This window comes from Globicephala melas, chromosome X (assembly GCF_963455315.2).
Source record: "Globicephala melas chromosome X, mGloMel1.2, whole genome shotgun sequence".
In the NCBI taxonomy this organism is placed as follows: Eukaryota; Metazoa; Chordata; class Mammalia; order Artiodactyla; family Delphinidae; genus Globicephala; species Globicephala melas.
Genome location: NC_083335.1, coordinates 118,722,799 through 118,740,570, shown reverse-complemented (window position 1 = coordinate 118,740,570; position 17,772 = coordinate 118,722,799). Strand labels below are relative to the sequence as shown.

The 17,772-nt window shown below is 46.4% G+C and overlaps 1 long non-coding RNA gene across 3 annotated transcripts in view; it reads right to left on the bottom strand.

The window, feature by feature from the left end:
• The window catches only part of LOC115842371 (uncharacterized), an 82,568-nt gene extending 65,228 nt beyond the window's left edge, over positions 1 to 17,340 (bottom strand). For all 3 annotated transcript variants that reach the window (XR_009560605.2, XR_011377142.1, XR_011377143.1), the window contains exon 1: positions 17,227 to 17,340. This is a non-coding gene — a long non-coding RNA (uncharacterized lncRNA). The remainder of the gene's footprint in view (positions 1 to 17,226) is intronic.
• Positions 17,341 to 17,772: the final 432 nt, after the last annotated feature.

The window sequence follows — 17,772 nt, the reverse complement described above, 5'->3', positions numbered from 1 at the left end:
TAAGTTTTCCACTATAACCTCTTCAAATATTTTCTCAGTCCCTTTCTTTTTTCTCTTCTTCTTCTGGGACCCCTATAATTCGAATGTTGGTGCGTTTAATATTGTCCCAGAGGTCTCTGAGCCTATCCTCAACTCTTTTCATTCTTTTTTCTTTATCCTGCTCTGCAGTAGTTATTTCCACTATTTTATCTTCCAGGTCACTTATCCATTCTTCTGCCTCAGTTATTTTGCTATTGATTCCTTCTAGAGTACTTTTAATTTCATTTAGTGTGTGGTTCATCGTTGCTTTTTTCCTCTTTAGTTCTCCTAGGTCCTTGTTAAACGTTTCTTGTATTTTCTCCATTCTATTTCCAAGATTTTGTATTATCTCTACTATCATTACTCTGAATTGTTTTTCAGGTAGACTGCCTATTTCCTCTACATTTGTTTGGTCTGGTGGGTTTTTACCATACTCCTTCATCTGCTGTGTATTTCTCTGTCTTCTCATCTTGCTTAACTTACTGTGTTTGGGGTCTCCTTTTCACAGGCTGCAGGTTCGTAGTTCCCGTTGTTCTTGGTGTCTGTCCCCAGTGGCTAAAGTTGGTTCAGTGGGTTGTATAGGCTTCCTGGTGGAGGGAACTAGTGCCTGTGTTCTGGTGAATGAGGCTGTATCTTGTCTTTCTGCTGGGCAGGACTACATCCAGTGGTGTGTTTTGGGGTGTCTGTGACCTTATGGCATCTAAAAAAAAATGGTTCTGAAGAACCTAGGGGCAGGACAAGGATAAAAACGCAGACGTAGAGAATAGACTTGAGGACACGGGGAGGGGGAAGGGTAAGCTGGGACAAAGTGAGAGAGTGGCATGGACATATATACACTCCCAAATGTAAAACAGATAGCTAGTGGGAAGCAGCTGCATGGCACAGGGAGATCAGCTCAGTGCTTTGTGACCACCTAGAGGGGTGGGACAGCGAGGGTGGGAGGGAGGGAGACGCAAGAGGGAGGAGATATGGGGATACATGTATATGTATAGCTGATTCACCTTGTTATATAGCAGCAACTAACACACCATTGTAAAGCAATTATACTCCAATAAAGATGTTAAAAAAAAATGGGCAGAAGACCTTAATAGACATATAGGTCCAGAGAAGACATCCAGATGGCCAACAGGCACAGGAAAAGAGGCTCAACATTGCTAATTATTAGAAAAATGCACATCAAAACTACAAGGAGGTGTCAACCTCACACTGGTCAGAATGGGCATCATTAAAAAGTCTACAAACAATAGGTGCTGGAGAGGGTGTGGAGAAAAGGGAACCTCCTGCCCTGTTGGTGGGAATGTGAGTTGGTGCAGCCACTGTGGAGAACAGTGTGGAGGGTCCTCAGAAAACTAAAAATAGAGCTACCATATGATCCAGCAATCTCACTGCTGGGCATATACCCTGAGAAAACCATAATTCAAAAAGACACATGCAATGGAATATTATTCAGCCATAAAAAAGAATGATATAATGCCATTTGCAGCCACACGGATGGACCCAGAGATGATCATACTAAGTGAAGTAAGCCAGAGAAAGACAAATAGCATATGATATCACTTATATGTAGAATCTAAAATATGAACACAAATGAACGTATCTACAAAGCAGAAACAAGACTCACAGACACAGAGAACAGACTTGTGGTTGCCAAGGGGCAGGGGGGTGGAGGAGGGATGGAGTGGAAGGTTGGGATTAGCAGATGCAAACTAGTATATATAGGATGAATACACAACAAGAGCCTCCTGTATAGCACAGGGAACTCTACTCAATATTCTGTGATAAACCAAAATAGGAAAGAATATGAAAAAATATATATAATTATAACTGAATCACTTTGCTGTACTCCTGAAACTAACACAACCTTGTAAATCAACTATACGTCAATAAATAAAATTTTTTTGAAGATTTATGGGTGGATGCCTGGCTGAACACACTCTCTACACTCAGCTAACCGCAGGCAGATGTGGCCAAACTTTCCACAGCACACCTGGTGGAATTACACCTCCAAGAATCTCCCTTGGAATCTAAGGTTCCCAAAAGCCGCCTTAGGACACTCAGTGCTTTCTTCATTTTTTTACATTAATTTTTATTGTTGTACAGTTGATTTACAAGGTTGTGTTTGTTTTCTTCATTTTTATATTCGTTTCTCTGTTTATCAGTTCAAAATCCAGCAGGGCCAAGCTGCACCTGCTTATCCAGAATTACGTTTAGCCATCTTCCCGGAATCTACTTATACCTTTCAAAGTGGATGCTGTGTCCACCATGAACTATCCTCGTCAGCATCAACAGTCTCACCCAGACTCCCAACACGTCCTCCGCGGCTGAATTCTATGTTACTTGGCTACTACCATTCCGTGGAAGGCGTGTTCCTTACCGCAAATCCTTCCAACCCCCAATGTTCTGTGAAGTCTCCTCAGTGCACGTTACACTGTTCATCGCAACAGCTACGGCCAGAACCACCATTCCCATAACCGCTTTGAACGCTCCAAGTCAAGCTCTCAGAGGCTCACAAATGTCTTTGCAGAGATTCACACGGAGGAGAGCAGCCCTCGTGGAAATATGCTCGCAAGTATTTCTACTTTGCCAACGGGCCTCCAGGCCAAGACGGGAAACTCTGGAATACAAAGTGAACGTCCTGTAGGGTCGTTTTTTGCCCAGGATGCCTGGTTCCCATAGAAACAAGTCTAGCCCACCCCACTTGCGGCATGGGAGACCCCAGTTCCAACGTGTGCGATTTGACCAGCTATCACAGCATCAGGGCCCCCTTCCTGGAGTTTTAGACGTTCACTGTGACAAGTGTAGAGATAGGCGTATTTATATCATGCTGGCAGCCAACCGACCTCTTCTGTTTCACTTTCCCCACTTTTTCTGGAAGCCACTTGCATGTGGAAGGTCCTCCCAGGAAGTCCCTAGAGGCTTCCAGGCGGCCCGAAAGCAGTGATGGTTTACAAGCCAAGGGCATTGAAAGCAATGAGCTTCCGAATGAGGTTTGGTTCCCGCAGGGTTTGGGAGGCTACTGGGACTCGCACACCTTCTTGTTTCTCTCCCAGCTGCTTCAGAAACATTTCTTAACAACCACAATAAAAAACAGAACTACCATATGATCCAGCAATCCCACTCCTGGGCATACAGCCGGAGAAAACCGTAATTCCAAAAGACACATGCACTCCCATGTTCATAGCAGCACTATTTACAATAGCCAGGACATGGAAGCAACCTAAGTGTCCACCAGCAGAGGAACGGATAAAGATGTGGTGCATACATACAGTGAAATACTGCTCAGCCACAGAAAGGAACAAAACTGTGCCATTTGCAGAGATGTGGCTGGACCTACAGACTGTCATAAAGAGTGAAGTCAGGAAGAGAAAAGCAAATATCGGATATTAATGCATATATGTGGAATCCAGAAAAATGGTAGAGAGGAACCTATTTGCAAAGCAGAAATAGAGACACAGACGTAGAGAACAAACGTATGAACACCGAGGGGGGAAAAGGGGAATGTATAAAATAGATAACTAACGAGAACCTGCTGTATAGCACAGGGAACTCTACTCACTGCTCTGCGGTGACCTAAATGGGAAGGAAATCCAAAAAGGAGTGGACATATGTATACGTATGACTGATTCACTTTGCTGTACAGCAGAAACACAACATTGTAAAGCAACTCTACTCCAGTAAAAAATTACAATACCTATATATAAATAAAAAGAAAATTTAAAAATGGAATAAATAAAGAGAGTCCACTGAGGGAAAAAAAAACTGAGTTTTTTAAATAGGCAAAGAACATGAACAGATATTTCTGCAAAGAAGATATGCCAATGGCCAATAAGCACATGAAAAGATGCTCAACATCACTAATGGTTAGAGAAACGCAAATCGAAAGCACAGTGAGACACCACCTCACACCCACTAGGATGGCTATAAACAGAAACAAAAGCAGAAAATAACAAGTGTGGGTGAGGCTGTGAAGAAAAGGAACCCTCCTACGCTGTTGGTGGGGATGTAAACTGATACAGCCACTCTAGAGCACAGTGTGGAGGGTCCTTAAAAAGCTAAGAACAGTTACCGTACAACCCAGCAATTCCACTTTTGGTATTTATCCAAAGGAATGGAAAGCAGGGTCTTGAAGAGATAGTTGCACACCCGGGTTCATAGAAGGCTTATTCACAAAGGTGGAAACAACCCAACCGCCCATCCACGGATGAATGGATAAAGTGTGGTCCATCCACACAATGGAATGGTATTCAGTCATAAAAAGGCAGGAAACGCTGACACCGGCTACGGCATGGACGAAGCTTGAGGCCGTCGTGCTCAGTGAAAGAGGCCACACACAAAAAGACACATAGTGTGTGACTCCATTTACAGGAAATGCCCAGAACACGCAAATTCCTGGCCAGAAAGAAAACTGGGTGCCGGGGCCAGGGGAGAGGAAAAGGGGATTTAGTGTTTCACGGGGACAGAGTTTCAGTTTTGCACAAGGAGTTCCGGAGAGGATCGTGGTGATGTCTGCACGACAGTGTGAATGGACTTAACGCCACTAAACACTTAAAAAGGGTTAAAAGGGTGCATTTCATGCTTTGTCTATTTCACAATAGAATGGTTTTTATTAAAAAGTTTCAAACACACATCCTAGGCCTTCCTTTGCTCCAATAAAACTGAAAGTTGGCATGATTTCTTCAACCTCGAGTAAAAAAGAAGGGGGAAAAAATGAAGGAGGGATGACACACACTAGAAAGAAAGAAGAGGGAAGAACACTGATGTGTGCGTGGGCAACCCGCCCCCCGCCCCGAGGTTCTCCTCCCGGGGGCAGGGATCACGTCTTACTAAAAGCGCTATTTGCCTTGTATTCCATGGCTTTCGCTCTGTGGGTACCCTGGGAAGTTTCTGAGCAACAGGACAGACCCGAGTTAAGATTTAACGAGCCATTTATATGCGTGTCTCTTTCCAACGGTTGCTGCAACGACAGCGCACCCTCAAGGCTCAAATGATGCATATTTATTATCTCACAGGTCTGGGGGGTCAGAAGCCCCACAGAGCTAAGACCCCGGTGTCAGCGGGGCTGGTGCCTTCTCGACGCGCCAAGGGAGAACCTGTCTCTTGCATTTTCCGGCTTCTACAGACCACCCACATTGCTTGGCTCCGTGGTCCCCTCCCCCATCCTCGAGTCCCGCAGAGGGTGGTCCTTCCTCCCTCACATCACATCACTCCGCCCCTCGTTCTCCCTCCCTCGCCCGCTTTGAAGGACGCTGTGCTTACACTGAGCGCATCCGGATAATCCAGGATCATCTCCATCTTAAGGTCAGCTCATGACCAACCTTAGCTCTACCTGCTACCGTAATTCCCTTTTGCCACGTAAGGGAACACGCCCACCTGCTCTGGGGATGAGGAATTAGGGATTGGACATCTTCGGGGGTCATTTTTCTGCTGGCCACACACGGTCAAAAAGGGACGTAGTGGGGACCCAGACCCGTATCCTCCGACAGAATTCACGTCGCAGTTAATTTTCCACCAAAGTTTTCTAGAAACGGTCGTGATTCCCTCCTTCCTCCCGGTGGGCACGTCAAAGAATTGAACAAGGCTTGACAGACAGCTGGGCTTTTTGTTTTTCTAAAATAAAATAAAACCTAGAGTCTTGTCACAAAATCAAAGATGATAAAGCACAATTTCTCTTCTAAAACATGGATTCAGAAAAACTCACGCCACTAAAAATAAACGGTGTGGGGGGGGAAATAAAGCCTAGATGATTGCTCTTCTCCGGGATACTTTCTCCTGGAATCCACAGCCCTGGCGCCCACCTCGGGCTGTGATGCCGGGAGCAGAGCCCTTGACGTGGTTTTGTGATCTCCTCACAGACAAGGAGCTAAGGTGCTTCCCAGGGAACTGAGTCACGCCTATTTCTACCAGGGTTTCCTGCAAGACATGCTCTTTTATTTTGTTTGGGTTTTTGGTTTGGTTTTTTAATGTTTATTCATTTATTTATTTTTGGCCACACCGCGCGTCTTGTGGGATCTTAGTTCCCCAACCAAGGAGTGAACCTGGGCCCTCAGCAGTGAAAGCAGCGAGTTCTAACCACTGGACCGCCGGGGAGTTCCCTGCTTGGTTTTAAATATCGAAATTTTGGGTGTTTGGTATTTAGTTTCAGTGGTTTAGGGATAATTTAAGAGGTTATATGCTAGGGCTTCCCTGGTGGTGCAGTGGTTGAGAGTCCGCCTGCCAATGCAGGGGGCACGGGGTCGTGCCCCGGCCCGGGAGGATCCCACGTGCCGTGGGTCCGTGAGCCATGGCCGCTGGGCCTGCGCGTCCGGAGCCTGTGCTCCGCAACGGGAGAGGCCCGCGTACCGGGGTGGGGGGGGGGAAGAGGTTATATGCTATATGACGATTTTATGTTATATATTATATGCTGTTGTGTATGTTATGTTATGCCAGTCATGTCATTTATATATAATGGCAATTATATGCTATGACATAGAGTGTCATGTTATATGTTAATTACATGTTATGGTATGTACTACGTGTTATGTCAGCTATAATGTCCTCTTATGTATCAATCATAATGGCAACTATGATACGACATATACTTTGTACGTCGTGTCGTATGTTAATTACATGTTATGACATGTTATGTCAGTTATAATGTCATGTTATATATCATAATGGCAATTATAAGATATGTTATAGGTCAAGCATAACGTCATGGTAACAATGACATGAGATATAACATGACATAACATTTGTTATAAGTCAAATCTATGTCACATGTCACATTAAAACAATCATTTCTGGGACGAAGTGAGTGGCATGGACATATACACACTACCAAATGTAAAATAGATAGCTAGTGGGAAGCAGCCGCATAGCACAGGGAGATCAGCTCGGTGCTTTGTGACCACCTAGAGGGGCGGGATAGGGAGGGTGGGAGGGAGAGGTAAGAGGGAGGAGATATGGGGATATATGTATACGTATAGCTGATTCACTTTGTTATAAAGCAGAAACTAACACACCATTGTAAAGCAATTATCCTCCAAGAAAGATGTTATAAAAAAGATCATTTGATACATGCATATTCTGAAATAATTACTGTGATAACACTTAACATCTCCAACCCTTCATATAATTACCATTTCGTTTTCTTGGTGAGAACACTTAGAAATTGCTAAAGAGAGTAGATCTTAATTACGTAATACAGCACTGTTAACTAGAGCCCAATTCAAGAGGATGCAGTGCACAAAACGCAGCAGTTTTTAATTCAAAGACGTGACATGAGGGAGGACTACAGCCGCGCTCTCTGGACTGAGCAGTGTCACTTGTGGGAATGAACAATTCCGTGCTGTGCTTGGGCGATGCCCGTGTGAGGAAGTAAAGCATTTATGTGGAAGGGGGGTGTTTTACTTGCTAAAATCATTTTACTTTGCATTAATGAATGCCACTTTCTTGATACAGATAGTTGCCTGTATTTTGAACATGGTGAGACAAAATGATGCTCGTTATCTGGAAAGAAAAAGGGAGGGAGGGAGGGAGGAGTAAAATAACAGAGAACAGATATTCCAAGCATCAGCTGTTCATGGTGGGGTCCCTGGTAAGGTGGAGCGTTCAAATATTTTAGCGAAAGAAGATGCCTTAAAATATTTCCATCTTGCAAATATTTGACTAATTGCTGTAACTGAAGAAACACTGACGGAAACGACAAAATACTACGTTTCATTTATCAGATCGCCAAAGGTCTAACCATCTGGTGATGTGCAGGTCTGGGGGAGATGTGGGAAAAGGGGCCATCTTAGTACCTCTTCACGACAGTGCTCATGGGTGCCACGGGCACCGCAAAGGCAAGTCGGCAGCCACTAGTGAAACAACTCATGCATATTTGAGAAGATACCACAGAGACACATCTTAAGGCCAAGATGAAATGCCCATGCTTATTGGTATAAGAGGAGGAAAGATGATACAAATTAACAATAAGATTGGTACCATATGAGATCAGCAAAAAGCCGCGACACCACCTGTCGGTCAGGACGTGAATGAATTCGACCTGCATATACTTCCGGCGGGGGTGTAAACTTAGACCCAATCCTGAGAATCACAGGTGCAAAGCTTACATTCACACACCCTGGAAACGAGTTCCGTTTCAGGTCTGCACCCCAGAAGCAGGCTCGCACACACATTCCAAGACACAACTATCCACGTCCACATGACTTGTGCTGGAAAAACCCAGAACCAAGCCAGAACTCTGGCATCCACTGCCCAGATCATGTCCAGGGATAACTGCCGTGTATTTAACATGAAACACATGCGCGGACAATTTCTGCAAAGACAACCCAAAACCTGTGAACAAATGTCTTTCACGGGTGGGGTAGTGGGCTCACAGGTGTGTCCTGGGACCCACTTTTAATTTTCATATTAGTAGCCTTGGGCTCTGAGTTGTTTTTTTTTACTCCAATGTATTAATAGTTTTAAAAGAATAAACAGCAATTTAACTTACAAGCCTCTTAATTACCGCTGACAAAGACGTTCTGTAAATATTAACACGCCAAACAAGAAAGCCGAAGAGATGTAATGCAGTTCATTTTTGCAAGCTAATCAACTGACCTTTAAAATCAGTTGAAACTATCACATAGATTTAAATCTGCTCGACACACAAACCTACACGCACACGCACACTTTTCCTGAATGCAAATAATCTCAATAGCCGATCCCCAAACGTGGACTATTGTCTGAGGGATGGACAATTGCACGCACACACATGAAACTTCTCACACGCCCTGCAGTTTCCGGTTCCTGATATCTGGTATGTCGCCCGTCCTAATGCAGTCCATTGATCCCGTCTTCAGCTGCCCCACTTTCTCTAAGGAGGGGACCCCGCCAACACACTTGTCATAGATCCTTCAGGAGAACAGACATGACAGAAAACCTGTCTCGTGTCCTACGCTGGCAGATTTTGGCCAAACCCATCAGGTAGTAGGAGCGATTGCTGCATCTCTGCTACAGGTGATGACGGTCCCGCCCCTGAGCGCAGAGACTGCAGTAGAGGGGGTTTCCCGACGGTCACGTGGCTCTGCTGCTCGTCTCTCAGCACAGAGCTGGCATCGCTGGGCGCCTGACCGGGGCTGCTTCGGGTCCCAGCGCCACCCGTGGGCCAAGGGCGCTGCTCCTCTCACTTTCTGTGTCCTGCTGTCTTTCCCTTTTTGCTCTTTCAGTGTGCTTCCTTCTCCTCTTTGATGGTCTTAACTCACCAGCAGCTCTCAGCTGGGCAGCTCTAGGGCAGAAGCGGCAAAGGACGGCCAGCTCACGCGTGACCCAACAAATCTCCTCGTCTTCCTGGGCTCACGTGCAGGAAGGGAGGCCCCTGTTCCAGCCAATGACACATACAGGAACATGACGGATGCCCCTCTAGACCTTGGAAGTGTCCACACGTGCCCCTTCCTACACTCTTCCCACTTTGCCTGCCTTGCCCCACCCCCTGGCAACTTTGCTGTCATGAGACTGGAATCTATGTGTCGCAGCTACTCGACTCTGATTGACACGCATTCCTACCCCTTACAGAAAACACATGTTTCCATGAAATACTAACACACTCCAAAAGGGATTCCGGGATTCAGGAAGACAACGCCACACACCCCTAGGTCATCCATCCGGGGTCGAACCAGGAACAGGACATGAAGGCTCAGTAAGGCACTGACACAGGCTCGAAGCCGGCCTGCCCTCCGGCTCCTGAAGGCCCATCGCTTCCCCTGATGCCGAGACCACCTCGCGGGGTGCAGACGCCAGCCCACCAGCTGACGGGGTGCGTTTCTCTGCGGTTCTCAGCTGCTCCCGTGGCTGTGCCCCATGGGGGCTGCACTTACCTTTCTCCCCCGCATTTGCCATCTGGCCTCTGGAGAGGAAGTAATACTGTCTGAACAAGAAGGGTGGACGACCCAAGACGCTATTGCCAGGTGAGTCCTCAAAGCCTTCCGTGAAAAAATACAGCCATTGGACAAACTGCTGTTTATATAAAATAAACAAGGTCCTACTGTAGAGCACAGGGAACTGTATGTAATATCCTGTGATAAACCATCATGGAAAAGAAAATGAAAAAGATATTTTTAACGGAATCCCTTTGCTGTACACCTGAAACACATTTGTAAGTCAACGACACTTCAGTAAAAAAAAGCACGGCCGTCGGAACACCATGTTCTTCCTCCATCTCCAAATATTTACTTTAATTTGGTGTTTTTCTTCTGTTCGGTAGCTTTCTCAAGGAGAACCAAATGTTGAAAACGAATGGGCCAAGAGACACGGACCAGAAGGTCTTCATTCCATGTTAATTTTCCCCAGGGCTGTTTCCATCACTGAGCAAAACGTACTTGGACACGATGCATTCGGAGTTTAGTCATACCCCATTATTTTGTTTGAAAACGCATCAGTGGCCACGTGGGAAGTAAATAGAGCTGCCTTTCCCTAGTTGTCACTGTTTAAAATAATTCTGGATACTGTGAATGACTTTATTTCAGCAACACCAACAGCCCTAGCACCAGGTGCAGTGTTGGAAAACATCAAACAAATGGAATAGAAATGTCATCTCTATTATTTTATGCCCACATATCGAAAGACGATTAGCCTCTAGTCTCTACCTGCCTCAAAAACTGATTCTTCATCAGTAACATGACAGGTTTGGAAGAAACTCACTAGATGCTCGATGTTTGTGGTAAAAACCACATCACATATATATATATGTGATATATATATATCACCCACACATATATATACTGTGGGTGGGAATGTAAAGTGCTGCAGCCACTGTGGACAACAGAATGGAGATGCCTCAGAAAATAAACTACAAAAGAGAGTGGCCATATGGTCCAGCAATCCCACTCCTGGGCATCTATCTGGGAGAAAATTCTAATTAGAAAAGATACATGCACCCCAATGTTCACAGCAGCACTATTTACAATAGCCAGGACATGGAAGCAACCTAAGTGTCCATCAACAGATGAACGGATAAAGAAGATGTGGTGCATATACACAATGGGATATGACTCAGCCATAAAAAAAAAAAGAATGAAATAATGCCATTTGCAGCAACACGAATGGACCTAGCGGTGATCAGACTAGGTGAAGTCAGAAAGACAGATATCATGATATGACTTCTATGTGGAATCTAAAAAAATACAACAAATTAGTGAATGTAACAAAGCAGAAGCAGACTCAGAGATACAGAGAACAAACCAGTGGTCAGCAGTGGGGAGAGGGAGCGGGGAGGGGCAAGATGGGCGGGGCTTTAAGAGATACAAACCGTTACGTATAAAATAAGCTACTAGGATATACTGTACCGCACAGGGAGTACAGCTAATATTCTGTAATAACTATAACTCGACTATAACATTTAACAATTGTGAGTCACTCTATTGTGTAACAATACCATATGCCAAATATACTTCAATAAAAAAATTTTAAAAAGATGAAAAATGACAATGTGAAATCTACCACTAACCACACACATATATTACTTGACGTACACATATATAAACCACCACTTGTATATATACTTATTTATATATAATTATATGCACATATAGTCTGTACACACATTACGTGTGCACAATTTTCAAAATAGCATTTCCTACTAGATCAAGAAGCTGGATGGGGGCTTCCCTGGTGGCGCAGTGGTAAAGAATCTGCCTGCCAATGCAGGGCACACGGGTTCGAGCTCTGGTCCGGAAAGATTCCACGTGCTGCGGAGGAAGCCTGTGCGCCACAACCACTGAGCCTGCGCTCGAGAGCCCGTGAGCCACAACCACTGAGCCTGCATGCCACAACTACTGAAACCCGCGCACCTAGAGCCCGTGCTCTGAAACAAGAGAAGCCACCACAATGAGAAGCCCGCGCACCACAATGAAGAGTAGCCCCCGCTAGCTGCAACTAGAGAAAGCCCACGTGCAGCAACGAAGACCCAACGCAGCCAAACATAATTTAAAAAAAAATAAAGCTGGATGGAAACAGGGAAATGGAGCATTATGATATATTACATTTTTCCAAGGAGAATATATTCAGAAATGACTACCATACATAAAAGAATACTAAGGAGGATAAAAACCATAAACAATCCACCGACGATTAGTTTTGAATCATGAGATGTAGGGATTTCACAAAAACGGATGCCCGTAATAAAGGATGGAACGAGGTGAGTTTGGCTTTGCCGGTCCGGGAGCACGGAATAATCTGATTCTCCTCTGTGATGGTCCTCTTTCCCCATAATCTATAAATAACCCATGAATGACCAGATCAGGGGAAGACAGAGCACAGACCCATGAAAAGCAAACCAACTCAGATGAACAGAATGGCCTGTAATAGAAACGCCCAATTCGTAGGAAAAACTAAGGTTTCAGGAGTCATTTCATTGGGATTCTGGTAACGCCTTTGATGCCGGCTATAAAATTGAGGTGCATGATAAATTCAGGTTCACTGGGGAAAGCACATGAGGACCAGTGCACCCCCAATGGAGAAGGGGACATAGTCACAGTGAAAAGAGGGGTCTATATACATAGGCAGGGGTGTGGTTGTATCTGGTTGTGTTAAATTGTCCCTTTATGTGCTGTAGGCTGAATTGTCCCCTCCAAATTCACGTGTTGAAGTCCTAGCCCCCAGGACCTCAGAATGTGACAGTATTTGGAAATGAGGGTTTTCAAAGAGGGGATGAAGGTAAATGAGGTCACTAGGGTGGGTCCTGATCCCAAAGGACAGGTTTCCTTATAAGAAGAGGAGATCAGGACACAGACGTGCAGAGAGGGACGACCCTGTGAGGACACGGGGAGGAGAGGCCGTCTACAAGCCCAGGAGAGAGGCCTCAGGAGGGACCAGCCCTGCTGACACCTGGATCTCAGATTCCAGCCTCCAGGACTGGGAGAGACACATGCCTGCTGTTTAAAAGCGCCCCCAGTCTGGGGCATTTTATGGCAGCCCGAGCAAACAGATACATCACGATTTTACAAACGCTTTTAAAAATTACAGCAATCAGCACACCTGCAGGTCCCATAGAGCAATTTGTGGAATACACCAGCAAACTTCATTTTAGGGTCAATAAGAAACAAACTGCGATTTAAGTGTGAAAATTGAGTTATGGGATAAAGTTTTAAAGCACCGTGAAGACACGATAGAATACTTTTGCACACGTACACGCCCTGCAAGCAATCCCATGCTAAGGTCACATTTCTGTGATCTGTATTCACATCAAAAAGCATTCGTATCCTTTGGCCCCAAAATGTCAATACGAATGCTAACAGCTTGCAACATCACTAACCGAACACCACATGGCAAACTCAGTGGGAAAGGACGACGCAAAACCAGCCGTGACCTATAACCAGGAGGTGAGAATAAGCACGGTGGCATCCACAACCGGCTGTATACAGTCACCGCACTGACATCCAGAACCGACTGTATACAATACCCATGATGCCCCTTCCTGAAATTGGGGGAACTGCAGTTGAGATGGGCTGGGAGCTGGGACCCTTTGCTGCAGGGCTTGCACCTGGACACACCTCTCCTCCAGCAGCAAGATACAAAGAAACAAGAAGGGACTAAAAATAACCGCACACAGCTGTGGGAAATTACAAACAATAAGATACAAAAAAGACCAACCCCCAACTGCCATTTCTGAGGTGTTGGAGGAAAAGCAGGGTCCTGCGTGTGATTCCTGCGCACTGCACCACCGAGGGGTGGGCAGACCCCCTAAGCCATCCCTCCATCCCAACCCACCCAACTACTCCCACCCTCAGCCCATTAAGGAGCCAGCTCAGGGAATGAGCAAAGCACCTGTTACTTGTTTTCACTCCCTCCCGCTGCAAGACAAGTCCCAATACAGCCTCGCCTACAATTCCTCATCTGCCTTCTAATCCATTTCTATTGATTAGAGAGACCAAGGACCCAGGCAGGGAACACAGTGACCTGCTTGCCTGAGGGCACAGCTGAAGGTCAGGACCCTTGCCAGCTACCTCTGCAGCCGAGTTCTCATAAAATAAAGAATCACCATCTTTCGTGAAAACTCTCGGAAGATGCTCATTTGGCTTGTGTACTATATGTTACTAACAGATGATGCGTAAACAACCGTTTACTCCTAAGCGCAAACCACCAATGCCTGGGCAGCTGGCATTGTATTTACTTGCCAGAAACAAACTTACGCACACAATTTCGGATGATTCATGAGACTTGGGAGTGCCTGTCATGAGCCCATGATGGCAGAATGAAATCACCTTTTTTTAAACCTATTTCTTTTCTCTTTTTTTTTTTGGCCGTGGCTTGCAGGATCTTAGTTCCCCGACCAGGGATCAAACCCCTGCCCCCTGCAGTGGAAGCGTGGAGTCCTAACCACTGGACCCCCGGGGAAGTCCCCCCCCTTAAACCTATTTCTTGAACAAGGAGCTCTCCATGTGGAGAGCAGAGAACTGACCTTTGGCCAAGAGAAACCCACAACCCTTTTATACCCAGGGAAGAATAAAGAGTATCCTCATTGTGGACATGAAGAGCTCTGTGGAATGTTTCCTATCGACCTCAGCCAGCATCCTTGCTAACTCTGAGGGACGCTCCAGGCCCAGAAACGGAGTGGCCTTGTGTCTGCAGAGGGAGCCCAACCCTGAAGAACGGTTTGTTACGTGGGGTCTACAAGCCCCGCCTGGTGGTTTTTGATGATTTTTTTCCTTCCTAGTTCCTTCTGATCAGTTATCTCTCATAAAACAAAACGTAAGTATGTTCCACTGTAACAAACCTTTCTGTGTGATATTTTAGCTCCCTTAGCCTATGTCACATTAACTGTGTAACTTATTCCCGTCTTGATTTTAAAATCTCGCTAAATAGAACTATGGCTTTTGTTGTCGTGCCAGGCTAAAAAGGAGTGATGTTTTGGTTAATAATTGGGCAAATAGGGGGAGGATTCTGCTGGCCACTCTGGGGAACAGTATAATGGTGATTAACGCTTCTGTAGCAGGGAAATGTTGAACTCATGAGGCGTTTTTAAGCCAAATGCCATCTCGTCTCTGCTGACAAAGCGTACTGGACACAGGAGTGGCATTTACCTGAACGGAAATGAGGGGCAGCTAATCCACCCCTCCATGTTTCCACCCATGAAACACAAGAACAGAACTCAGGGAAATCGAAGATACAGCCTTGGAAGGAGGAAGACCCTGATGTGAGGCAGGGGATACAACTGCAAGAGGAAACAAATCAAGGATGAAACGGACGGACTCCAGGGGACAGAGAAAAAAAAGTAAAAGACTGGGGGTGGTGGGAGCTGACAAAAAGGAACAGAGACCAGTCGCTACGAACAAAAAACGGTAAAAAAATTAAACTCTACTGATAAAAAAAAGTCCCCTTTTTCTTCATGGGATAAAAGGCACCTTCTCTCTGGGAGCACTGGCTGGGGAAGCAGCTAATGTTGCCTGAGTATGAGAACATGAATATACAACTTATGGACGCTGTCACAGACCAGGGGATGGACCCCTCCCCCATGTCCCCTGCCTCTTGTTTCTAAGAAAAGCTTTACCCTCCCCTAGGCCTTCCGGGATCTCCAGAGAGCAAATTTAATCAGAGAAGTGAGAAAATATACAAAGGAACACAGTTAAGACAAAAATAGTAATAGTTTAGCCATTAAACAGCGTCAAGGGCTTTCACTTCCTCCCTAAGGGCTACAGATCAGATTCTGAGCCACGTCCTTTGCGTTGCTTTGCAGAGACTGAAAGCCCCGCCAGGTGGGAGAAGTTACCTGCGTGCCGCCCACCAGCACGGAGACCCCAGGTGGTTGCAATCAAGAGGCTGACGACGCGGACGCCTGGGCCCCCACCAACCTAGCCGAAGAAGGTCCACGAGCTGACCTCGCACCCGAAACCCTCTCCCTCGCCCTGGTTTAAAACCTTTCCCTGAAGGCCCTCGGGGAGTTCGCGTCTTCAGCGCGAGCCGCCCTTCTCTAGACTTGGCCGCACGTGGGGCGTCTTGCAGACAAACGCTGCTCTTCCCTTCAGCACAACCCGGGGTCAGGAGCTGGGCTTCGCTGAGCACGGGACTCGGGTTTGCTTTGGTAACAATTATCTGCAAGCACCGCCCTCGACGCGGCTAGCGAACAGGCTTGAGTAGCTGGGCATCCTCTGAATTTCCCCGTGTACCCCAGGGGGCGCAGACCCTGCCCTCAGGGGACTTACACAGGAGAAGCACGTGGACATAAAACATGAAACGCGGTACAGTCTTCTCCGTGTTAAATGCATCTGCAGAGAAGGTCTGGGGTGACCAGATTTGGACTCGGAGAAACTGAGTCATGGAGAATCGTCTATTAGTTACTTGCTGGGGAACACAGCCAGTGGGCTGAGGCTCTGATGGGGATTTGGAAGCATGGAAGAGAAGAGCAGTGCCTTGCTTCAAAGCCAGATTTTCACCAGAAAAATCAACCAGAATGGCTTTTCGGCGGGGGGAGGGGCAGGAAGGGCAGATGGGACCAGTCTTTTGGGAAATGTTTCACACACGCAGCCAAAGGCCCCATATAAGATTAAGATACAGGCACCAGGAGAGTGTTAAGTCCAGCTCCTCTGCTAGGATAATACACTCACTGTCTTGGGAAAGTTTCAGGTTTCAATCAGTTACCTTTAGGTTTTTAAAAGCTGCAGGGTTTTCTAATTGAACTATAGTTGCTGTATAGTCTATTAGCTTCAGGTGAACTTGATTCAGTATTTTTACACAAAAACAGCACAAATGGCAAAGTGAGCTAAAAACATCACAATTTCCCCTCAAACTGATACATCGAAAGACATACGATTCCAGTAATTAGAAAAATGCATCTTCATTTCCAGATAGTATTTAGCCTGGATTCCCCACCTTGCTCCGACAATGATCCAACTCATTAAGAATTCAGCCCATTTCTCTCCCAGGCTGTCTGACCAAGTCCATGGGTGACCACAGCCTGGGCTGGATGGCAAAGATGGGGCACAAAACAAAGATGGGCAGGTGGGTGCAGGAGGCTTTGGGGTGTCATATTCCATCCAGCTCCACCAGATTCAAGTTTGGCAACAATTCGTGGAGACTGCTGTTGGAGTCTTAATTGTTCTTGCTTTTCCCCCCCGGGGTGACCCTATTTGAACTAGGGAGAGTGTAAGCCTCCCTTCCCTCCGTGAGGCTGAACGGGATTGAACGTGCCTCTGTAGAAAGCACGTGGAAATCCAGCCCAGGCTGCACACCGACAGGCACCCGCACTCTTACCTTTGCATCCCACTGACGGTACAGGATCCTACTCAACAGCGTCATGAAAAACGGCACCAGCGTCTTGTCATCCCTCCTGCACACACGTCTCAGACCTCACACCCGGCCGGTGGGCCTGGTGGTGGGCACACTGACCGAGAGGCAGTATCTTTAGGTGACTCAGCATGTGATGAGCGCCCCCAAGACTTGTCACCGAGCAAAGGCTCACCGCCCAACGTGCATAGAAGCCAATGCAATGGCACAAGCTTTCCCAGAAGACGAAGAGCTTCACCGTCAGATCAACCAGCAGCAGCCCGGGCTCGCAAACGCGTCTCCGCCATATGAGCTACTCCTGCAGCTGGAGGCCAGATTTTCCTCATTGAAGGGGTTCTCGCTTCGTAAAGGGCTCCAGTGGTAACATTTCTAGTCCTTAAGTTGTGGGGACTGAAGATTCTTGGCTCCAAGATCACCCTAGTAACATGGGTTCCCGTCCTGAGCATGTGCAGTGCTGTCTCTGTAAAATAACTCGGGGATTGATGAATCAACGACCTATTAAATGAGGCGAAA